The sequence below is a fragment of the Manis javanica genome, chromosome 3 (assembly GCF_040802235.1).
Source record: "Manis javanica isolate MJ-LG chromosome 3, MJ_LKY, whole genome shotgun sequence".
Classification (NCBI taxonomy): domain Eukaryota; kingdom Metazoa; phylum Chordata; class Mammalia; order Pholidota; family Manidae; genus Manis; species Manis javanica.
The window spans coordinates 173519832-173545593 of NC_133158.1; the positions used below are offsets into that span (position 1 = coordinate 173519832).

The 25762-nt window shown below is 48.8% G+C and overlaps 1 long non-coding RNA gene across 1 annotated transcript; it reads right to left on the minus strand.

Moving 5' to 3' along the window:
• Positions 1–6290: 6290 nt before the first annotated feature.
• LOC118973597 (uncharacterized) lies at positions 6291–15586 on the minus strand. The gene is made up of 2 exons (XR_005063036.2): positions 14919–15586; positions 6291–7396 (listed from the first exon to the last, which is right to left on the minus strand). It is a non-coding gene; the product is annotated as an uncharacterized lncRNA (long non-coding RNA).
• Positions 15587–25762: the final 10176 nt, after the last annotated feature.

The following is a 25762-nucleotide window of genomic DNA, read 5'->3' on the forward strand; positions in this document are numbered from 1 at the left end:
TCATCACTTTCAGCAGCAGAAGGATGACACAGTCAGTCTACAGCAACCCAGGAGGAGGGAGGGAGGGAGGTGCCAGAGGGGGTGAGGGGCAGGGAATCACACATCTGAGCATCACAGCTCATCTGGCAGGGGCAGGTGAGGAGAACTCACAATACATGGAGTGGGTCTTCCTGCAGCAGGAAGTAGACTGTAGACAGGAGCCCAGAGTGGACCCCCGGGTGTGGGCAGAGCCGGAAAGACTCACAGGGGAAGCGCTCTCAGTTGAGGCCTGCAGGTTGAACTGGCCAGTTACAAAGGGGAGTAAGAGTGGAAGGGACAGGGTGAGGGCAAAGACAGGCAGACATTGTGGAGAGTGGAGGGCCACGGGGGACCAGACAGGGCTGCAGAGAGAATGGCCCGGACAGCATGGCTCCCAGGAAATGCCTGCTGCCCAGAAGGGGACTCTTTGCTCAGGGCCTCTGGGTAGGCTGGGGGGATATGGTTTCTGCTGGGGTCTCCAGGATCGTGTCCTCCAGAGTACTCGCTCCTGCTTCTGTCCCATGGGCCCTAGACCTTAGCCAGACCCACAGGAGCCTTCTATGAGAAGTCCACCTGGGGCCCCAGGCACACATGCATTCACTTTCACCCATCACATAAGGAACTTATTTTGCAAACAAGCATCAGAGGTTCAGAAAGTCCAAGGAACTTGCCGGATGCCATGTAGCACATCAAGGTGGTCCAGGCTTGTTCGATGCCAGAGCTCTAGGCAATGCTAATGGTGTCACGCTCATGTTGCACAGTACACAGCAGACTCCCTGGTCATGTCAGCTTGAGGGGTGCTGGTGAAATGGACTCAAACAGGCACTTTCCTGCAGGACTTTTCAGGGCCCTTACTGTGCTCATGAGTACTGGGGACTGTATGAGATGGAGACATTCCTGAATACATTTGGCCGCGGAACCCTCTTGCTCCTTATGGAGCTGCTGTCCCCAAAGAGCCCGCTGGGGAGCCTGCTGGGCCGGCAGGTCAAGCCGCCCTGCCTGACGCTCTGTGTAGGCTCACTTCAGTGCTGTGCTTGCTTTTGGGAAGGTTTGTTCTGTGGGGTCTCTACACGGGCTTGAGTGGAGGAGAATGGGGTAGCCAGGTTCCCCGGACACCAGCCTTCAGAAAAGTGCTTTCCACGCTGTGGCAATGCCTGTGGTCTTGGCTTACTTGTCTGTGGCCCAAGAAGGGACACTTCCAGGCAAAAGAACCATTCTCCGTGGCCACAGGCAGCAGCATGTTTGGGAAAGGCTCCTAGGACGTGGTGCCATTTTATGGTGAGGGATGAATGGGGAAAAGCAAAGACACAAAGGGGAAGCCACAGGGCCACCAAGGCCATAGCGGCCGAGGCTGGGAGAGGCCAGGAAAGGGAGCTGGTGCCTGTGGTAGAGGCTCTGAAGGCTGTCCAAAAGGGGTTTGGACTTGGATTGGGGTATTAGGACCACAGAAGGCGCCTGAGACAAGGGTCTTGATCAATCCACAATTTCTGCTTGAAATCATTCCCAGCAGAAGGGCTTCCCAGCATTCTTTCCTCCCTGTGAGCTCCCAGCAACTGCCCCCCACCTCCACCCACGTGACCTCAGTCAGTGCCTGTGACCTGCTGTGTCACCCCTCTGACCCAGCCCATGCCACCTCCTACCTTGGCGCTCTCCCCGCAGCCTCCTGGCCTAGTGCCCCCATCGCCATTGCTCTGCACACGGTCTCACACTAACTCTAACGCTACCTGGGGCAGGTAGACGGCCGCACACTGCCCTGACAGGAAACCTTGCACCCGGCTCTTTCTGGGGTTCCTCCTCTCAGGGCAGACTCCTCAGCAGAGCCATCTGTACCCACTACCTCTCCGCTTAACAGGCACTGCCTCAGCACATTCAAAGAGGGGCAGTGGCTGTAGGGCACCAAGAAATGTCTGGGCATCAGGAAATTGCCAGTGGGTGGCCCCCCTATTCCAGAGGTACCCTCTCCTGGGCATTGGCTACTCTCTACCCCAGCTTCCTTGGACTCCATCTCTGGCTTTCTGGGAAAGGGGCACATCAACAAAGCCAAAGACTGACCCTCATGGTCACCCTGATCAGGATTCTGGACACTTATTTCACTTACCAGAAGAAGGTGCCAAAGGCCACATGTGAAGAAAGAGTGGACATAGAAGAAAGGGCGTGACTGAGAGCATCAGACTCCAGTGACCTGCTGCCACCACCCTATCCTTGGGACAGTGAAGGATCCACATCACTGGGCTATGGCTGCTGTCCCCTCTGGGCAGAGCTGGGACAGGTCTGGTTGCCTCAGGGCTCTCTGACTTTAATGTTAGTTGTCCTTCTGCTTCAGAGAGGTCGCTTTTCTGATCTCTGATGGGGTCACTGGCATCAGCTCCTTTTATGCAAGTGCGCACACGCACACACACACACACACATACACACCAGCTATGGCACTTTCTCCTTAGAATTCTCTCTCCTGTGGCTTCCAGGAAGAGTCAGATGCCTTAGAACCTCCAGAATATGCTCATTGACTCTCTCTTTGTATGCTTGGTATTTTTACAATTGTTCTAAAATGCCACCATCTCAGCCTTCTGACAGGCTCAGTGACTGGTCCTGGCAGAACACATGACTGGCTACCAGCAGGTCCCCGGATGCCCTCACTCACAGGGATATGACGGAGAAACTGCTGGGTCTTCAACAGACTCTTGCCTCCTGAAGCCCAGGCCATGGGAAAGACACAGTGAGGACAGAAATAGAAAAAAACGGTTTTGGCCACTTAGGATAATTGTAAACATCAAGTGACATTGCAAAGAAAAACAAAAAGTAAAATTATATGGTTGATGAGCTGGGAGGAGCTCACAGATAATTTTGCTAGCCAGCACTTACCATGTTAGTCATATTACACTTACCTTTATTATTTAATTCAGTCGGTAAATATGCTACTGAGCATCCACCAGATGCCAGGCACCATGCTAGATGCTTGGGCTGCATCAGTGACAAAGCAAAGATCCTGCCCTCTGAGCGCTTACACTCCATGAGAGGAGGAGCAGACCCACGACAGTAAATAAGGTCCAGCCTTCTGGTGAGCGGTGCTTGGGTGGGGGCACCCTCCCATGGAGCTAGCAGAGGAGCCTGGGGAGCAGCTCGTTGCAGAAGGGGCACTGGAGTGGAGGCCTGTGGAAGAAAGGGGCAGGAGGCCAGGCTCTGGAGGGGAGGGGGCCGTGGGAGACGAGGGCGAGGAGGGTCTGGGGAAGAGGTCATCTAGGGCCTGCTCACTGGTTTGCTAAAGGACTTAGGCTTTTATGGGAATGAAGTGGGAAGCACAGCAGAAGAGGGGAAGGGATGACGACAGCCCCAGGGGGGCGGGCTCAGACTGCAGCCCCAAGCTCAGTGCAGGGCATGGCGCCTGATGAGAGCCCGATAAATACTAAATACCAGTGGATGAATGAATGAATGAGTCCAAATGGGAGATTACGTCCACACCTTTCCAGGGAGATGAGACTATGGACACTGCTGGACAAATGTTTGCAATCTGGCCATTGTATATGGATCAGAGATACATGTCCATATCCTTGGGGAGTTTTTCCAAGTCTTCATATGTAGACCCAAAGGGCAGATTCCTAGGTTGGGTGGGGCCCAGAATGAGTATATGGTCTCACACAGCCCTGCCCCAAGTGAGAAGCATCAACCTAGACATTTCCAGCTCCCTCCAAATTCTCAGCATGTGGCATCATATCCAGCCCCAGGGCACACATTAAATAAATGAAGCTGAAGCTACGTTTGTTGACTGAATTCATGGATGTATAAATGCATGAAGATAGCTAATTAATTGCCCTTTTCCATTTTCAATTCAAGTGTTCGGAATTGTATAAATAAACAGCTCTCCAGAAAATGCAAAGCCAAGGGCTGTTAACTGTCTGCTGTCCCCCACCTCGTCTGAATCTCTTCTGCTTGGCATCCACCTGCTCTGCCCTAACCAAGCGGGAGCACAGTCGGCCCTTTCTTTGGAGGGATGCAGGGATTCCGAAAGCAGACTGCCTTTCATAACCCAGTGTGTTTCTTCAGAGCTGTGAGCCAGCGGGGCCTCTCCTCCGATGACAGGGCTGCCGAGGAATGGGGCTTTACTAGACAGCCCAATGCCCCCAGAGAAAAAGGGTGCCCAGCCCGGGGAGCAGAGGAGTGGGGTTAGCAGAGGCTTGGGGTGGGGACAGCATTTCACTTCCCTTTCCATGAAGGAGGGGTCCGCCCACATTCCAGGGACCGGGACCAAATTCTTCCTGCAGGAAATTCTGGGGCTGTGAGGCCAGCTCTCTCCACCCCTTCCCTTCTCGCTTCCCCCATCTCAGCAGCTGCCCCCCTCCAAAGTTGGGGCCCGGGCTCAGGGCGTCTGGGTCTCACAGATTCCTGGCCTCTTGCTTGCAGGTGCCAGCTGCCAGAGATTTTTGCATGTAAACAGTAAAGAGCCCCTTATTTTCTTGACATACTTGGAATACATATGGCCATTTTTTTCCTCTTCCCAAAATTAAAAAAAGTCCATAAATTCCACAAAAGGCACCTGACTCAACTCTCTTTTATCCTTCCTATTGCTTTCCCACCCCCACCCTTGTAACGCTGAACGTGCAGTCCCAGGAGCCTGCACTCTGCAGCTATACCTGGTGGCTGGAAGGGGTCTCTCTGACCCATGTGAGGCCAGAGGCCCACCTGGTGCATTGAGGGGACTACTCTGAACTTCCAGAGGCCAAGGAGTGGTTAGTTAAGGGCCTGGCATGAAAATCAGGCAGGCTGGTTTGAATCCTGGCTCTTCTACCCATCAGCTGTGCAGCAAATGAGTTGTGTCTCTGACCCTCTTTCCTCTTGCCTTAGGTGAGTGTGTCCGGAGTTTCTTTCTCCTAGGGAGACCGTTGAAGGATTAAATACAATAATGAAGAGAGAACACTTCACAAATGATAATTGTAATTATTGTGTTCTCATTAGTATTGAGTACCTGTCATATACCTCCTACTGTACAGGATTCCAGGACCTGAATTAAATATCCCAAGCTCTCAGAGACCACCTTATTGAGGACAGAGTCAAGGAAACAAACCCTTTGGGCTATGCATGGTACAACGGTGTGCAAGACAGAGCGGAAGGCAGGATTAACCCTTTGCAAAGAGATCAAGACAGTTTCACAGAAGAAAGAGACCTTTGAAATGGTTTTGAAGGTTGAATAAGAGTTCTTAAGCTAGAAAAGGAGGAAAGGACACCACAGGTAGAAGACACAGCACATCCCAAAACTCAGAAGCCCAACTAGCAAGCTGGATTTGGAAATTCAGGTGTAGGGATCTAACGTGGGAAGATGAAGGTGTCAGGGAAGCTCACCAGATGAGCAATGTCCCATCCTAGAGGGCTTCTCCCTAAGAGCACTGCCTCACAGTAAAGGCTTTCCTTTCAGGCAGCTCTCTTTGGCTGTCATTGAAGGGGGTCACAGGGAAGACACTAGAAGGGACAGAGGCTGGGTCAGAGCTAGGAGATGGATGCAAGAGGGCAGGGCAGCCGCCCCCAAGCTGCAGTCATCCCCTGCCTCCTTCCTGGTATTTGCCATATCCAGGCACAGCTCAACAATTACTTGTGTAATATTCCCCTTAATGTCAGCTCATTCTTTACCATTTTATGTCCCTTCCATTGTACTATGGTAGCTACTGCTTCATTTTTTCCCCAAACATAATGTAAACACTCTTAAAATGAAAAGTGTATGTCCATTTGCCATTGGAAGTACCTCTTTGCCCACCAGCAGCACCTGCCTCAGGCTTTGGGAACCATCCATCCTGCTACAGGGGTAAGTGGAGGCCGTAGCAGCAGCTGCAGTTGCTGCTCTGAAAGCAAAGACAGGCAAGCCTCCCGTGCCTGCTGGCTGGCGGTGGTCATTAGCACCCTTGCCCATCCAAGCCCATGGATTCCAGCTCTGCTCCACGGGCAGCAGACCAGTGGGCTCCCCCGAGAGCAAGAGATTTAAGCAGATCCCAGGATGATGTAACTGTGGGTTCCTTGTGGGTAAGTGCATTGTGCTGTCTGAGAGAGAGGAGGAAGACAGGAAGGCGGTAAGGGAGGAATCCCACCCAGCACCTGATTGATCTTCACAAGAATCTTGTGAGGTGGGAATTATTGATGATCCATTTTACAGATGAGGAACCAATCTCAGAGACATTAAACTACTGCCAAGGCCATTCCTGGTAAGAAACAGAACTAAGCTACTAGTCCAGATCTGTCTGACTTTAAAGTCACTGCTTCCTTTTAAAAGAATAAGGCCCATAATGACACCATTGTAGCAGAGCAATTGTTATTTTTTAAATCCCCTCCCAGTCTTCCCTCATCCATTGTGCAAAATATACACATTATCTTCCTTTGTTCACCCAGCATTATATCATAAACATTTGTAATGTTGCTAAGTAGTCTTTACTATAATCACTTTTACATAATATTTCACCCTTTGGACATATCATGATTCACTAAGCCTGAGCATTTAGATGGTTTCAGCATCTCAGGATTAGAAATCCTCCCCACCCCCACCCTTCCCAAGTCAGGCTCCTCTGAGATGAGTCAAGGTCTGCACCTGGCCTACCTCTGTAAGGTTATGTAGGTCACTGGGCCTGATCACGCCTGCAGTAGAGCAACAAGGCATGCCAGAGGCTCTTGAAAGGTGAGAGCTACTCAGAAAGTCATGTCCTGCCTCCCCACCCACGTGCTCTGCCAAGCCTGGCATGGCCTTGCCCCAGCCACTGCCCCCATCCACTCAGGCCACAAAATCAGAGGTGGCGTGGACTGGGGAGGCCAAAGGCTGGTTGAGGTGGGTCCTTGGTAGTGGTGAAGACAGTCAGTCCCATGCCCAGATTCCTCAGGCACCAAAAGGCACCCAAATGATCCCAGAACGGTTCAGCATTGATTCCATTACTGGGACAGGAGCCGGAGCACTGGGCACTGCTTGGGCCCCATTCCCTTGAGAGGCCCTGTCCAGAGAGTTCTCTGTTCTCTGTCCCCACAGGGAACATGGCCTCATCCCAAGCTGGCTCACCAACAGTTCTCAGATGGAGTCCAGAAGCAGAAAAAGGCAAGCAAACATTGTACCACCACCTCAGGTGGATAGCCCAAGCATTTTCGGGATGCTTCTCTGTTTTATCTGTTTGAGAAGCAGATATTTGGGGAGGATGTGCTCAGAACTGCTTCAAGGTTGCCAGTCCCATGGGAAATGGTTCACATTCTTTGCATAGTTGGAGGGCTGAGAGGCGGTAGAGATGACTGCTCGGGGCCTCTCCTGACCTGAGGAAGTTGAGCTATGGCCTCGGCATCTTCCCTCTGTGATGGGTTCCAGTGCGGAATGCGCTGGACGCTCTTTCCAAGAAGGCAGGGTGGTGGGAAGTCTCTACAGGAGCTGTTTGCAGAGAGAGTCATCGAGTTACTTATGCAAGCCCAGCACCAAGTACGCTTTCAGAGGTCAGGTTATCCAGGACCCCGCCCAGGGCAGCGCACCCTTTCCCAGGGCAGGTGTCGGCCTTCAGAGATGCCTACAAAGTGCCAGTGCAAGTGGCTTTCTGGAGCCATGAGGGACATCAATTTCTTCTGGGCATGTTGCTGTTTACAATTTTTTTCTTATAACAAGGCACATGTATCATTTTAAAACAAAAATCAATAGTTATTTTTAAATAATTAACTAAATAAAAAAGCCTCAGAACCAGGGCATTTTATCTTTGCCTTGATTGTGAACCCCAGGATGTTGCAATCTTTCTTGTCAGAAAATCCTAATGTCACCCCTAGGTGCCTTTTCCTGCAGCTATTTGGACACATTGTCATGTTGCTAAGAGGAGGTGGAATAGTGGCCTCCTTGGCTCAAATCTGTGGTTGGTGCACATTCCTCACTGGGCACACTGGCCAGTGGCCAGCAGCCACTCCTATGGAATTCTCTGAAATGAGGAACAGCATTCCTGAGACCATTGAGTGGAGACAGCCTCAAAAGGCAAGCTGGACTTCCTTTAGGCCCTGCTTGTTGCCAGGAAATGTAGGAGGAGAAAAGCTGCCTCTGGCAGCACTCTGTGGCCTTTGCACAGGCCCCTGCCCACCTGGCATGTGTAGATGTGTTATTGGGAAGCTGGGCCTGAGACCCACTGAAACTGACACTCTTCTGGGAGGTGGGCCCTCTGGATGGCCACAGCTTCCACTGCTTCCTCCAAAGCTTCAGGAAAGCACTAGAAGAGGCACTGAGGGCAGGGCAGGTGGAATGCCAAGCAGCTTGTGACCTGCTTGGCCACCCTGTAACCATTTGATGTGAAACTGGCAGAAAAATGCTCCTGGGAGCCTGATGCCAGGTGTGTGAGAGGGACTTAGAGAGGACAGGACCCCTCTCTCTGGTGGCCACTGTCCAGGAGGGAGGATTGAGAGGCATGCCTTAGAAGTGTCAGAGCCCAACAGGGGTGTGTGCCTGCGGGCTGACGGACCAGAGCTCTCACGCTGCCTGCACTTCCTGTAAAGCAGAAGCTCTCAGTGCCGGCAGAGCATCACAGAGCACCTGGAGAGCTTTTCAGATTCCCAGGGCCCAGGCTGCTCCCCAGAACAATTCCATCAAACTCTTTGGAGGTGGGACACTGGCATCTATATATTTTTTAAAGCTTCCATGAAATTAAAATATTCAGCCAGGGTTGAAAACCAATGCTTTAAAGAGATAGCTGATACCTACCAGGCTCATCAGACAAAATAAGTAGGGCATGATCCTTGGAGGCACCTTCTCCCTGAGGCCCTTCTCACTCTTTCCAAATTCTCACCATTCTTCAAAACCCACCTCAATCCCCACCTCCTGAGGGAAGTTCTCCCTCTGAGGTCCCCTGTCATTTAGGACCTGCGTCACTTACCAGACATGGCCATCAGTGGATGGATATTTGCCCTGTCTACCAACTGGCAGTTTGTTCCCAGGGGGACAGGTACTCTGTTACATGTCATGCTACCTGTAACCCACTGACCTATCACCGACCACCATTCTTTGCCCATATTATATGCTCAACAAGCATTTTCCGACTGACTTACATTCTATTGCATTTCAACATTTCAGGTGAACTTGGTGAGAGAGTTGAAAGAATGTCTCATACAAATTAGTGGTTTTACTGTTGATCACGGCAGTATGTCTGGTGGAAATGCGGGTGGGCAGCAGCCGGTGGGAATGATGTGACAGGGCCAAGGGGGCCTTGCCAACACCTGGGGAGATGCTGATTTCAGCACAGAGGCTGGAGAAGCAGTATGGAATAGCCAGGGTTTGGAGGTGACTGGCCCGGCAGGCCAGGATCTCTGGAAGGGTGCCCACCCATAGGCAAACATTTTCACTTTCTGTCCAAACCAAAGGACGTTTATGGTCACCAAATAGAAAACAAATAAGCAAATCTTTAGACTCCAGAAATATGAAATGTATTTCGGTTAATTTTGTTTTTTAAACAGAAGAAGGGCTTTTCAATTCTAACGCTTTTATGTCATTTTTTACCAAAAGATTTTAGGTGTCTGGGCTGTGTGGGTTTTCCAGGAAGTGTTGCTGAGGAGGAGTTAGCAGTGCAAAGGTGAGTTATGAGGGAAGAGGTATCCACTGCTAAAGGGGAGGGAGAAAACAGGACTGGGGCCTTCAGACCACTACACAGACCTTATGGTCTGTCAGGCCACCAGCGACTGCCAGAGGAGTCCAGGGCTGGGTGGGAATGTGGAAATGGATGGGCCCTTGTACCACCACTTTGCTCAGTCATTGGCCAAGCCCACCCCAAGAAGGGCCTAGACTTGGTCTGAGAGCTGAGTGGACCCTGCAGAGACAATAGCTGTCAGCTGCCAGCTGACCACAGCCTTGCAGCTAGGCAGCCGTTTCTTGGAGGAAAATCTTCGTGTTTGCCCCAGAGCCCCTCCTCCTTCATCCCAGCCTGTGGTCTGAGTGGGCCCTACCTGCTGTGTTTGAACCCCGTGCCTCCGCTGTCTTCGGGTCCCCTCCACTCCCCCCACCACCTTCCTTCCCTCCCGCCTCACTTGGCACAGGGCGCCTCTCACCAAGGATCTGTTCTGTCTTCTCCTGCCCTCCACTTTTTCCTTCATTTATCTCCTTACAATACTCTGCCCAAAACTCACCACAAACAAAATCAAAAGATGAAGGATGGCCCGGGAAAAGATCTGTATGACTTGAATCACTAAGGACTCATCTTCCTAACATGTAAAAAGCTCAACACAAGTTTCAGATAAAAGCAAACAGAAAAATGAGCAAAAGATATGAATGGATGGTTTATGGAAAAGGAAATACAAATGGCCCTTAGATGAAAAGATGCTCAACCTGACTCTTAGTAAAATAAATCCAAGACACAGAGGTACCATTTTCACTTATCAGATTGATGAAAATGAAAAAGTTTGATTCAGCAGGGTTGGTGGGGAAACAAACACACTCACAAACTGCCCGTGGGAATATGAATTGGTAAAGCTGCAGGGGAGACAGTTTGGCAATATCCTTCTAAGTTACAAATTCCAGCAACCTTTGAAAAACAGTAGAATATAATGGTTAAGAGAATGGACTGGAGCCTGAGCACCCTGTCTAAATCCCAGCTGTTCAAGTTATCTAATTTATCTTGCCTCAGTTTTCCTCATCTGCAAAATGGGATGATAATGGTTCCTACCTCTGGAGATTCTTGCAGGGATTAAAATACATTAATTATTGTAAAGCACTCATCACAGTGCACAGCTCTTAGTAAATGCCATGCAAATGTTAACTATCATTAGTATTATTTGAATGAACAATTCCACTGCTAGGAATTTATCCTACAGATAGGCTTGCATATGTGGTTAATGACTGTACAATGTTGTTCATTGCAGCATTGGTGCAACTTGGGAGAAAACTGGAAATAAACCAGATGTTCATAGAGAGGCTAAATTAATTATGGTACATGTGTACAATGGAATACTATGTGGATGCAGAAAAGTAACAACCCCTTTAGTACTGATCCAGTGTGTGCAGAATATTATCATAAGTTTGTAAATAAGGAGAAGTATAAACACAAGTCCACATTCCTTTATCCACAATTATAAAATTCAAACATCTCTAAAAAAGACAGATTAAAAAAAATTAATTTGGTACAAACACATTTCACAGCAAAACCTGAGATGAATAGGGCTTTATTTGCCCTGCTTGGTACAGAAATCTTGGTGTGTTTGATCACAGATTCTGCTGGGGGTGTGACATAATATAGACACACAACTATATACTTCTTGACTTCTGAATTCCCAAAAACACCTGCCCCCAAGGGTTCCATTTAAGGAAATGGGGACCTTTATTTACTTTTTTTATTTTTTAATTAAACTGTCTCTTCAAGGATGCACAAGAAACTAGCACCAGTGGCTTCTAATGAAAGGAGCTTTCTGGGTGTATGGCAGGAATGTGAGGGACAGTTTCACTTATCTGAATCCAAGAACTTAAAGGCTCTGTGGGTATCTTATTTATTCAAAATAAAACTAAAAGTAAATAAATACCACTAGAGCCCAGGATGCCAGATCATCTTCAAACCTGAATGCCCTCTCATGGCATCTCGGTGGCAGGCTGGAAACTCAGACCTGGGAACCAGGGCTCAAGGGTGGGGGCAGGAGCTTCATCTCTGACTCACCATGTGGCTCTGGGCACGGTGGTGAGGCCTACTCCCTAGGAAAGTGGAGATAATCAGAATGACTCAGTGGCGGGCACTCCAATGGGCTCACTGGGGGGAGGCCAGGCCCCTTCAGCAGCACTCAGCCACCCTCCTTCCCCTCCCAGAGAGGGGGAGAGCCATCCTTCAGACTCCTCCTCTGCATATCTCCCAGCAGGGATGCATTGAGGATGTGCAGGAAGTTCCCAGCAGCCCTGTTGTCGGCAGTGAAAATTCAGAACAGGTCATATGTCAACTTGATATTAAATCCAGGGAATGAATAGACCCAAATGTGCTGGAACAGAATAATGCCCAGGACCCAGTGTTGAGTGAATAAAGCAAACTGCAGAATAATATATATACATACAGGATGACAAAAATATATATATATAATCCCATAAGGACCCCTTAGACGGCAGGAGAAGGGAGGAGAAACTAGCAGATGGAAGATGTTGGTGCGTTTATGCAAGAGGAAAAGCAAGTGGCAGAAAGGCAAGCTCAGTGCAGAGTAGAGAGCAGGGCACAGGCTTACAGTCTGCAAAGCCAGCAGTCAGACTTGGCTCCCTGCCCAGCTGGCAGCCCACTAGTTTATGACTCTCCCCCCAAGGAGACCACAGAGAACTCACACCGAGGGACTCACCTACAAGAGCTCCGAGCACAATGGGGCACAGCACAGAAAACAGGACTGAGAGTCCACATGCGAAGGATAAGCCTGCCAGATCCTTTTCCCCACACCTACCACCCCATTTACTGCCAGCCCTCCACACACTGACTCCTGCCCTATTGGTCTGGAGCAGATGAAACCATTCACAGAAGAAAATGAGTGACTTCAGAAGAGACCCAGAGAAACTGACTTCCCAGACAACCCTTCCCCGTTTTCTCCTATCACCCTCCACATAGTGTTTCCACTTAGATGTTTTTAGCACCCCTCTTGAAATATGAACAGATATGCAAGAATTACCAGTCATTTGAGAAAACCCCCAACACAAAAGACAGAAACCACAACAAAGAAATAGAGTAAAAGCAGACGACAGATAATGTGCAGAGTAGAAACATCAAGAAAAACAATAATATCTTCAGGGAGATGAGAAAATAGCTTCCATTAAATGATCAAAATATATTTAAAGACAGAGAAGAAAAGAAAAATCTCTTAGAAATCAAAACTGTGATTCTAAAGTAAAAACAGATAAGGTTTAATAAGAAGATCTGGGGATGACAAAAATCATCCAGACAGAAAAATAAAATGAAAAAGGACAGGAGAGAAAAAATGAGAAAGTTTGGAAGCCCGTTCAAGAGGCCCAATCTGGAAAGCACAGAAGAGATGGAGGGAAGGAAATGATATACAAAAGTATCACAAGAAAACTTCCCCAAACTGAAGGACACGAGCTAAGTGCCTCTCAAGCACTGAGTACAATAAATGAAGAATGATGTGCAGCAAGGCAAGTGGTGGTGAAATTCCTGAATACCTGGTGCAGAGAAAAGTTCTAAAGGCAGCAGGAATCAAATAGATCACTACCAGACAAGCTGGGATCAGATCTGGGGAGGGCTGGGAAAAGACTGGGGTTTGATTAGTGGAGCAAGGGTGAACTCAGACTGAAGACTTATAAAATGTGTTAGAATTGAGGTGCTTTTTCAGATGTTATATAGGCAGTTGAACACAGGAATCTGGAAATCTAGGCATTTTAGTGCAATCTTTTCATTCTTTGTTTGTTTTTGGTAGGACACCCCTCCCATAACCCATGTAACAACCTAGTTCATATCCTTTCATACTTGTTTCTGCACCTATATATACACACACAAACATATGTATACATGTCATGCGCACATATCCATATGTGTACACACACATATGCAAGCATATCCACATGCAGAAGAGGGACAGTGTGGGAAGGCAACTTCCAGACCTCTGGCTGTAGTGTCTGCGCTGACTGAGCAGGGCCGGCCCACCAGGGCAGGCCTGTTCCCAGGACATGGGACCTCCCAAACCTGGGGCTGTGACTGGAGGACTCCCTGTCCACGTTGCCAAAACTTCCTCAGTACAGCACTTTGGTCTTCAGCCTCCTCCAGCAAACTCCCCATTTTTTACTCACAGGAGCATTTCCCAATAAACCTCTTACAAGTAAATTCCATTCAGTGACTAATTCTTGGAGGACCCAAACTAGCAAAGTATATATATGTGTGTGTGTGTGTGTTTAAATCAGTGTTTTACCTAAATACTGTACACGCTTTTCTTATTCATCAATATCTAATGAAAAGTTAACACGGATGTATCTCTATTTTATTCTTGTTAAGGGCTGTACAACATTCCTAGATATGCATGCACCATAACCGATTCAGCCATTTGCCAATGAGTGGGCATTCACTTTGATTCTGCTTTTTGGGCCTGTAGACAATGCCCAATAATCATCATTATCTTGTACAGATGTTTGAGGACCGATGATAAAGAATGGATTAGTGGTCAAAATATATACACATGATGTATACAAGTTATAAATATAAAATGATTGATTTTATATAAGAATTTTAATAGTTGCAGATTGATTTTTTAAGGATGATAAAAGTGCACATTTCTGTTAACAATGTACGTGAATCTCCTCTGCAGGTCCACTACCTAAGGTACTAACAACCTTTCTCACTTTTTTCAGGCTGACCTAACCATTTTGCTAATTACTGATGATATTTCATATTTTTTGGCTTTGGAACTGTTCTTCCCTACATTGCCAATATTTTTATTGGGTGGTTTGTCCTTTTCTTGCCAATTTGTAAAAGTACTTTGCATCCTTTGTCCTGATTCAGAAATACAGTTTCCAAATCTCTTTATTTGTTGTCTTCAAGTTGTCTCTTGCCAGAGAAACTTAAAAATTTTAGTCTAGCCAAATTTGTCCATCTTTTCTTTCATAACCTCTGGTTTCTGGTATTCCCTGAAGCTTTCCTCCACCCCAAGTCTTTGTGGCCCAAGAAGGGCGCTAGAGCCCTAGCCATCAGATCTGTATTACAGGCAGCATGATGGAGAAAGGGACAAGAAGGACACTCCGCTTCCCTTTCAAAGAAACTTTCCGCAGATTTCCACACGATAATTTCATTTACATGCCATTGGCCATAGCTTAGTTACACAGCCATACCTAGCTGCAAGGAAAATATCTCCATGGCTATCTTTGGAAAATGCAATCTGCCACACCCACGCTTAAAACCAAGGGCACTCTGCTTCACATCATTCCACAGACAAGCAGAGACCACACACTTCCAAAGATGAGCTAGTGCCTGAGAACCCACCTCTTTGGACAGAACGGGCTTCTATTTTAGCCTCCATAGGCAGCATGCGTAAAACAGTAGGCCTGATAATCCAGGAGACGGTACTCAGGAGGGTCCCAGCTCAGCGACTTGTGTGAGCACGATTGCAGAGTGGCCCCAGGTTCCAGAGGTGGCGCCTCTGCATTGGGCCCCTCTCCTCTCCGTGTCTGCCCCAGGGGATGGGCAGGAGGTCTGTGGCTGGGTGGGGAGTAGCTAAGCCTACTGGCACGCAGGGTTGATGGCTTCTGAAATCTGGGAAATACCACTAGGCGTTTCCAGGCAGATAAGGCTTTAGGGAATTACTTAATGATTCGTGCCAGTCTGTGGGGTGTGTCTGTGCCAGAGAGAAAAACATGACATTGGAAATACTTTCTCACTCCCTCACTCAAGTCACTTGCAAGCCCACTGGTCATTCATAGGGCCAAAAGAGGGGCCAGCCACACTGCCCAGATAGTTCTGATGGGTTTTCTTCCTACAGTTCTGCTTTCCGTTGAGAGACAACAATGGAAGAGGTATGTCAATGGAGAGTAGCTGACTGTGAAGAAGAGAGACCTGGCAGAAGCTGGGAAGGAAGAGACCCAGCGTGCCACACTCGGGGAGGATGTGGATCCTAAGACAGGCCTGCTTGCAAACGCTGGTCCTGCCACGTCCCAGACAGTCTTCTCTGGGAGCCTCCAGGTCCCTGAGCCTTGGTTTCTCATCTGAATAGTGGGAGTGGCCAACCTGGCCCTGCCCCCTTGTGGGAGTTGAGAACGGGGCTGATGTGGGGAGCCCTCCAGTCTCTCTCATAGGTAGGAAAGCCCATGATCACCTATACGGACTAGCATGCTCTGTTACAGTTCTCTCGTTCTTAAAAAATACCTTTAAGAAAATTATGTAAGTATTACATGTTTGCTGTTCAGGTAACCAGGAAACACAAACAAAAAAAGGCGATAAAAGAGAAAAGAGAAAAGCACTTGCACTTTCCAATCTCTAGATGTAATTTTTAAATGACCACACGTGATATGTGATTCTGTAATCTCCTGTTTTTCCCTCAAGAATATGCCATGAGTTTCTTTCCAGGTCGATACGCATACTTGCACAACGTATTTTAATGCTTGCGTGATACTCTGTCACACCAAATTCCCTTCTGAGCACAGGATTGGTATTACTGATTTTGCCTTTCCCTCAGGTCCCAATAGGCCCAGCACAGAATTGGATCCTCTCTTTATTTAAAATGCTCTATTTTGTTCACCACGGGTTGATTTCTTTTTCTTTTTTTTTATTTTGGTATCATTAATATACAATCACATGAGCAATATTGTGGTTACTAGATTCCCCCCATTATCAAGTCCCCACCACATACCCCATCATGGTCACTATTCATCAGTGTAGTAAGATGCTGTAGAGTCACTACTTGTCTTCTCTGTGTTATACTGCCTTCCCCATGTCCCTGCCCCACATTGTGTGCTAATCATAATACCCCTTGTTCCCCTTTTCCCTCCCTTCCTACCCACCCTCCCCAGTCCCTTTCCCTTTGGCAACTGTTAGTCCATTTTGGGTTCTGTGAGTCTGCTGCTGTTTTGTTCCTTCAGTTTTTGCTTTGTTCTTATGCTCCACAGATGAGGGAAATCATTTGGTACTTGTCTTTCTCTGCCTGGCTTATTTCACTGAGCATAATACCCTCTAACTCCATCCATGTTGTTGCAAGTGGTAGGATTTGTTTCTTCTTATGGCTGAATAACATTCCATTGTGTATATGTACCACATGTTCTTTAACCATTCATCTACTGATGGACACTTAGGTTGCTTCCATTTCTTGGCTGTTGTAAATAGTGCTGCAATAAAAATAGGGGTGCATATATCTTTTTGAAACTGGGCTCCTACATTCTTAGGGTAAATTTCTAGGAGTGGAATTCCTGGGTCAAATGGTATTTCCATTTTGAGCTTTTTGAGGAACCTCCATACTACTTTCCACAATGGTTGAACTAGTTTACATTCCCACCAGCAGTGTAGAAGAGCTCCTCTTTCTCCACATCCTCACCAGCATTTGTTGTTTCTAGTCTTTTTGATGTTGGCCATCCTAACTGGTGTGAGATGATATCTCATTGTGGTTTAATTTGCATTTCCCTGATAATTAGCGATGTGGAGCATCTTTTCATGTGTCTGTTGGCCATCCGAATTTCTTCTTTGGAGAATTGTCTGTTCATACCCTCTGCCCATTTTTTAATCAGGTTATTTGCTCTTTGGGTGTTGAGGCATGTGAGTTCTTTTACATTTTGGATGTTAACCCCTTGTCAGATATATCATTTATGAATATATTCTCCCATACTGTAGGATGCCTTTTTGTTCTGCTGATGGTGTTCTTTGTTATACATAAGCTTTTTAGCATGATGTAGTCCCATTTGTTCATTTTTTATTGTTTCCCTTGCCCGAAGAGATGCGTTCAGGAAAAAGGTGCTCATGTTCATATTCAAGAGATTTTTGCCTATGTTTTCTTCTAAGAGTTTTATGGTTTTGTGACTTACATTCAGGTATTTGACCCATTTTGAGTTTACTTTTGTGTATGGGGTTAGACAATAATCCAGTTTCATTCTCTTGCATGTAACTGTCCAGTTTTGCCAACACCAGTTGTTGAAGAGGCTGTCATTTCCCCATTGTATATCCATGGCTCCTTTATCGTATATTAGGATTTTTGATTTGTTAAAATATTATTTATCATGATTATGGGGTTTGGGGCACCCCTAACCTTCTGCACCTTAGTCTCCATCCTGGGTCACATGGATAGTCCATACTTGGTATCACGGATTGTTGGGATTTTAGGATTATTTCCAATTTTTCCAATTTATTTGCCTCTACATTTCCAGCACCTAACACAGTTCCTGACATCTGGTTGGCACTTAATACATATTTGCTGAATGAGTCAGTGAACAAATGAATGAATTGGTGAGGAAGGAAACACTACAGTGATCATTGTTGCAGGGTGTGGATGTTAGGAGAGGGGGGCAAGAGGCAGAAGCCATGCTGGACAGGGAAGCCCACCACCCATGCATCCACCACAGAGAGTCAAGGGGAGGAAGCAGCCCGAGCCAGGTGGGTGTAGGACAGCTCTCTGGTGAGCCGGGGTGGCCTCTCAGTGTATGCACTGCACAGGACTACTGGAAGCCCCCGTTAGAGGTCCCCACCATTACCCAATGGCTCTGGCCTGGACCTGGCTCAGACCGCTGGAACCAAAACACTGCCACGTCCCTCCTAAGGGATGAGCACGCGCTCATGCGGAGGCACACACACCCAGCCCTGAGAGCCCCCTTCGTACAGGCTGACTCAGGGGCTCACGTGGACACTGGGCTGCAGGCCCACTGGCCGGGCCCCTTCTCCTGGGGCACTGGGACTCTGTCCCCAGCACAGAGCTGCCTCCCTACAGCAAGGGTCACAAGGGATTTTCCCAACCCTAACCAATGTGTGGAATTTCAAAATAACAAAGCTAGAATCCAAAAGAGGAAATTCTAAGAACATGAAATAAGTCAGAGAAGCAGAGGTGGGTGTTTATTTTCCATTAACTTGCTGGTCCTCTGCCTCCCTACCCCCACCCCAAAGCCTGGGGGAGGGGTCCGGATTCCAATGTCAGTACCACAAAGCTAAAGGAAACCCATCTTCCTGTGTTTGCCAGGGAACAATGCTGAGAGGCCATTCCAAGGCCTGCACTTTTCCTCTGTCTCCAAGAATTTAGGTCCCAGTGCATTCCTGGAAGCGGTGCCTGACAAGGAATTTCTGGGTGGAAGCATTCCTGTTGCATCACTCAGGGGCAGTTGGGACACACAGGCTCTGATCCCTGTGGCCTCCCAAGCTCAGATCCACTCTGACCCACAGCAGTGGACTGGGAACCCTGGCCCTACCCTGCAGCCAAGCAGCAGAAAAGACTGGTCTCATCTACCTCCTCAGCCTCCACCTCCCAGTACTGCTTTGTCCTCCCACCTTCAGCACTTCTCAGGCTTTTACCTCTCCTGGACTAGTTAGTACCCAAGTCCAGCCTGCCTGGCCCTGACCCTCCCTGTTTTGTTTATCCCATCCTCAGCCCATGGGCCATCCCCCACACTGCACCTCCAGGCCAGGTGCTTCTCTGCTCCCAGCACCCTGCACCTGCAGCACCAGGTGCCCCGGATATAGTCCAGGGCCTTTATGATGACCAACCACACCACTCTAATCTCCCACATGCTCCCGTCCTCAACCAGCAAGGGACAAAAATCCAGGAAGTTCCACAATCAGGCCCACAGTGTCTACTCTGCAGCCAAGCATCTCTCCAGGGATGAAGGGCTGGACAGCTGCCCTTTTCAGAGGCAGAAATGGCTGCCTTGAAGGGAAGAAAAGGAGTCAGTGACAGCACAGGCATTGAAGGACCAGCCAATGTTTACTGACCTACTAGGCAGATGCCTTATAGGCCTTGTCTCAGCCTCCACAGTACTCCAAAGCAGCATGCCAAGTCCAACCGTCTTTACACTCCTCACAAGCCCACTACTGTGCCTCCTGTAGAATGGGATTTCTGTGAACCAACCAGTACCATGGTGTCAGGTGAGGTGGACACCCTGATCCCTGCTGTGACTTAGTGGCCATCTGGCAGACACTGTCAGGGAGAACAAGCCCAGGCTCTGCTTGGGGGCTACTCAGACCACATGCTCTTCCCCTAGTGTCTGCACACAAAGTGCCCTCTGTCTAGAACACTCTTCACCCATCTTTTGGGCTACTGGCCTTTCAGGTCCCTTTGCAGCTTCCTCCGGGAAGCCCTGCTGGATCTCCACCCCAATCTGGGTTATTCCTCTGTGTTTTCCAACACTCGGGGGTTCTTTGCTCCCTTTGGGTGTTACAGCAACTGCCTCTAGGGTCAGAATGCTAGCTCCTCAAGGACAGGGGATGCCTTATTCACTTCTATGCCCCTAGAATTCAGCTCAGGAACTGGCACAGAGCAGAGGCTTAGTAAATATGTGTTGAATGAACTACAATCTGTTGAGAGCTTACTCTTGGGTATTCAGTCACTCCCTGGCTGGTGGGAGAACACCTAATGCCAAACGGATTATCTGCTTTTCCCTTCCTCTATCCTCACCTCGCCATCCACAATATGCTCTAAAGATGGGCAAATCTCTGAGTCTGAACTCTGTGCCTCTTGAAAGCCTCCATCCTATCTCCCCTTCCAGCTATTGGCCAGGCCTTCTCGGTGCCTGTTAGACTACTTTTGGTTTCTCTCCTCTTCTAAACTGCACCTGGTCTCAAATCACTCCTGTCCGGGCCTGGTGGTGAGTCCCCGCTAGCCTGGCAGCCCTGAGGGCCCTTGTCCTCCACCGGGACGTGCTGCAGGCTCCGTGCGGTGGCGGAGCAGAGGCCCTGTCGAGCGTTTTCCGAAGGGAGAGGACCGAACTTGTGCGATCCGGGGCGCAGCGAACACGCTGTTCACATTCCTGCGCCGGCCGGAATGCGGACAGGGGACGAGCCAAAGGCCACATTCCTCGCGACGCGGCGGGAGCGCAGCCTGGGCCCCCGCCCCCGGCCCCGGCCCCGCCCGCCGGAACGCGGGTGCCGAGCCCGAGCGGCGCCCCCTGGCGGCGCGGGCGGCTGCAGGCGGGCCCCCCCCCCACCCATCCCGGTCCACCGCCCTTCCTCTGCCCCGGGAAGCCTTCCGCTTCCGGGCGCTATATTAGGACTTCAGCGCGCCGTTTGTTGCTTCCAACTCAGCAGATGTTCCACTGCACTGTTTCTGTTTTTTATTATTTGCTGCCAATCAAATCAGGTAAAAACCAGCGGCTCCCCAGAGCCCTGACAACAAAATCCCAACTCCAAGGCGACTTCCTCTTCCGGCTTCCCATCCTGCGCCCGGATTTTGCTCGTCGTGTGGTTAGATTGGCTAGCCTTGACCTTCTCTAATGCTTCAGCTCCCCTAGGCCTACTCACTCACCGTCCCTCTGCAGGAATCGCCCACCCTTGCCTGTGATCTCCCCAGAGGTACCTTCAGGGCCGCAGACCTAAATCAATGACCTGCAGGCCTCACCCCGGCCCAGATACCCAGTGCCAGCACACTGACTTTTCCCGTTCTCTGCTGGCTCGGAGGAAGGAAATGCAGTGGGTCCCATGGCCCTGTGGCCCTGTGGCCCTAGCTTGAGGACTGTGAGGAAATGGGCCAAGTAGATCTGTAGGTCCGCACATTGGCCCCCATTGGTAAAGGTGCCATGGCTGCATAGCATGCTACCCATGGGAGTAGAGGCCCCAAGACAGTTGAAAGCCCCTGGGCTGATTGTTTCCACAATGGCATAGAAACCCTCACATCACATGCACATACCCTGGCAGCTGCCCCAACATCAGAACACTGAAAAAGGTATGCAAGAAAGTACCTTTACCCCAAATCAGGACTGGGCTGCACCTGTTTAAATCACTTCCCCCCTCCAGGGGCTTGAAGGTGAAGAGTGTGGACTATTTACTTTCCCCTGCATAGGGAACTGGTAACTTGTCTCTCCAGATAACTGGTTACCATGAATATTGGACAGTGCTTGGAAGGCATGGGCTTTCACTCATTTTCTGAGCTTTTTGACATGGATCTGTCTCAGAAAGAAACTGCAACCCAGCACTGTTTGCATATGGGAATTGGCATGTTTATCAGCCCACAACCAGTTAAGGACTCACCCTGTGGTTAAAGTGACACTGGGAAGCCAGTAATGAAGCAAGGCATGCCTGGAACTTGCATTGCTCACCAACAGGGAGGGTTGTGAATGTTGCCAGGAAAGGTGGGAAAGCTGAAGCCAAACTCTCATTGGTTAACCCCTCAGCTGTAGGAAAGGGTGGGAAGTCAGGAGAGCTGGCTCCCTTGCTTGGTTGGTGTCTCAACTTCTAAGAGGAGGAAAATGCAGCCATTCCCTTTGTACCTGGCAGGGGTGTTGCCCAGAAGTCTGGAGGTAGGCCCAGAGTGACAAGGTGGCAGTGCCATGCAGCCCTGATTTGAGGTTGCAGCTCCATCTCTGGCTCTTCCCCGTGACACAAAATGGACATTCCAGATGTTTCACACCGCCCTGGCAGTTCATCAGATTGTAGTGCCAGAGCTCTGTCCCACGGGGGGGTCTGAGGGTGCTCAAAGTGATAATGACTCAGAGATGCAAGAGAAGCCCTGGTGACAAGCTTATGCCTTTTAGACATGTACTAAACCCAGGCCCTATCCCTGAGGCTTACTGTCCACTGGGAAAGGCAGACAGCCGTCCTGGCCAGTATAACGCAGTGTGATAAGTGAGAAGGTAGAGGCCAGCCAGGGATACAGTGGGAGGATGGGGGAGGGGTGCCGGGCCCACCCGTGGCACTGCTGAGCACATGGGTCTTTGGGCAGGGCTGGTCTCCAGGACTAAAAAGGTCCTAAAAGGGGAAGGAGGCAGGAGGAAAGCTCTGCAGAAGAAGGAGCTCTAATTCTTGCCTTTACTCTTGAGGCCTCTTCAGTATTCTAAGGCCAACAAGCCATTGTGCTGATTTTTTACTAGAGAATCTCCATGGATTTTGCTGGTCACATGGGTAGGTTGGCTAGCTTTTAAGCCTTAAATTCTGATCCCACTTTCTGAGGATGAGGGGGATTATAATATCCACTGGGCCCAGGCAGGCATCTGGTTTTAGGGATGAATTTTCCCCAGAAATTCACCCCCTTGACCATGCATTTACCTCAATCCAGGGCCTTCTTCTCGCTGCTAACCTTCATCTTATCCCCCACAACCCCTGTGTGCCCAGCAAGTGCTCACACCTGGGCAGGGAGAGTCAGCTCCCCTCTGCTGTTAATGTTCCTGGACACTTAGGTGAATGGTTGACCCCCTTTCCATCCTCGTGCTTAAAATCAATAGAAACTAACAAGCTTGTCTATCCCATATTAAGAAAAATGAGTTGAGATGAAAGACTCTTTGAAAACACAATAGTTTTCAAAATTATCATTTATATGATGTTTCTTAAATCTGAGTGTGCTTCAGAATCACAAGCTAGTGGCGAGTAGGGGGAAAGGTTTGTTTAAAATTCATTTTCCTCTGCTCTCTCACAGATTCTGTAAGGAGGTCACAGTGGGGCCCAGGAATCCACATGTTTAAAAATTGTCCTAGGGAATTCCTGATGCTATTGGTCTTCGGACTGCATTTTGACAAGAACTGATATAGTCGACCTTACATCTTTTCTCAGTAAGTCCACTTGCAATGAACTCTCCATCTATCAAGATTTGGACAAATCCCATGAGATTTTTAAAAATCTTCTGCTCCTAAAAGGAAGCACATAGGGAATGGGGCTGAGAGGGAGGCCCCTCCATTGTGCAGGGTGGGGAAATGTGTAGTAAACCAGGTGGACCCTTGGGAGTCCCATAGAGCAGACATACTCCAGGGAGCATGGAAGAGGACCACACAACAGTAGGAGGAGCAGGGGACCTTCTCTTCCCCCTCCCCCTGCTCCTCCTCCTATTACAGGAATTGGACACCCGTGAAGCAGACCAAAAACACACAAAAGCCATCCGACTGGATATGCATTTGCCAGAATCTGAACCAAATCCTAGAGGGTCATATTCCAATGTCTGGCACTTGAGCACTGTCAGTAACAAACTTCACAAACTCACCGCTTGGGCCCATGGCCCCTAGCCAACTCGAAGAACTGTGGTAGCAGGAACCTGAGCTGTGGGCAGCGGCACACACCCGCACTCCCCACGCCCTTTTGATCTGCACTTCAGCCTCTGAACATGGTTTTGCTTGTACCGTGACATACCATATAGTTGTGCTCCAAGCACTAGTGACTACTGATATCAAGACACAACTATTTTTGATATTATACCAAGGCTCATCATAAACGATAATAGACACCATGTCAAATAGTTCTGACAGTTTGAAATTGGAAAGACTGATGTCTTGTCAGATCTATTTCAACTCTCATTGTTTTCATGTCATAACACAGCTAAGAGCTCATAAAAGGAGTGGAGGTGACAGCCCAGTAATTTGTCTTTCTCTGGTTCCCTTGTGTAGGTAATGTTAATATTACCTTCAAACCTTGGTTTCTTAATAGGAATCTTTAAAAGCTACTTGTCTGTGCCAAAAGAATTACTTTCATTAAATTATGCCACATACTCCCTAAGTCCAGTCCACTAGGAACACATAAGCTGTGCTGGGTCTTGTCGCGGTGTCCCCCACTGTTTTCTTAGTACAGCATGCTTACTTTGCTGACACAGGGCTATTTGACACAACAACTCAATGAAGGAGCCAGCACCAATCTGGATATCAATTCTTGGTGGAGCTACAATCTTATTTTTAGATTAAAAATATACATACATAAGTAAAAGGTCTAAAAAAGCATTTTCTTTCAGTGCCTCCCACAAATCATCTTTCATACCCCAAGTTGGAGACCGCTTACCTAATTAGATCCTCCCACCCCAGGAGTCCACATCTCTGAAAGCCAACTTTACACCCGCAGGGAGGGAACCCAGCGGTTAGCCAGGCCCCTAAAACCACACAGGTGGCCCCTACAACTGTAAGAAATTCTGACAGGATGAAGGGGCACATGATCCAGTTCTGCCTTCTCCTTTGGTACCTGCAACTGCCAGCGTCCCCATGCTCCCTTTTGTCAGCTTGGTGTGTAGGCAGGCTGAAGACATGCTGAGGGCTGTGGAAGGGTGGGGCTGGTCCCATAGACACTGGGGGCTCCCAGCCTACGCCTGGAGTGCATTCTTGAGGTCTGGGAGGGACAGCGGCCTGGTTCCTAGACTGTGCATGGGGAAACAGCGGCCCCTGGTGGCCCAGACACAGCATGCCTCAGAACCTGCTCATCCCTCCTTCTGGAGTATTGGCATCCCCCTCTTTATATTAACTATTATGGGGGTAGTTAGAGACTTGGGTATGAAAGACCTGGGTTTCTATCTGCCCTCATCTGTATGCTCCCAGGTGAATTAACTTATCTGAGTCTTAGTGTCCTCAGAATTACAATGGGATAAGCCGACTTGCTTCTTAGAGCTAGAGGCAAATGAGAAGATGGCTAAGCAGCGTCTAGCACTTAGGAAGGACGCGTGCTATGATGGCGGTCATGATGAGTGATGCCGGCCCCTCTAGACGTCCAAAAGCATCTAGCCAGTAGCTCTAGGCACAGCCCTGGATGGCAAGTTGAAGGTATTGAACAGGAGCTCTTGTGTTTCTATGCTGATCGACACGGATGAGCAGTGAACGTGTCCTGGACAGGTGTGGTAGGTGTGAGCCTGTGCATGTATGTGCAGGTGTGTATGTGAGTGCACAAGCACAGTCACAGCAGAAAGGCCAAGAGCTCTGGAAGGTGCTCGGTGCACACCCTGGACGGGAGCAGTGGTGGCAAAGGGGAAGCCAATGTCACTTATTTCTCTAATCAAACAGCAGAACTAAACACTGAGCAAGGATTAGTGTTTATTAATTCACACAATTATTTCTTGATCACTTACTGTGTGCTGGGCAGAGTTAACAAAATCAAATAAACACCCATCACAAGACACTTTCCAACAGGGATCAGTGCTAAACAACAGCTGGTTCCGACCCAGTGGGGATGGCAGGGGGCCAGTCTAGACTGGTGGTCTGGGGACTAATAATCACATTCCCTGCAGCCACAGGACAGAGTAATTAGAAGTACACAAAACCCATACAGACTAGAATAAGCCAGGAAATCGTGTGAGATTCCCTCTCTCAATCACCCCTGCCCCATCACTGGGACTCTATCCAACTGTAAAAGACTCTGAAGCTCTGAGTGCTTCCCAGCTTCTCTTTGTCCCCTTTGGGAGAGGATGTGAACTTTACCTATGCTTGGCGATGGAGGAGGTAGAAAATGGTGGCCCAGAGAGGTACATGGGACCT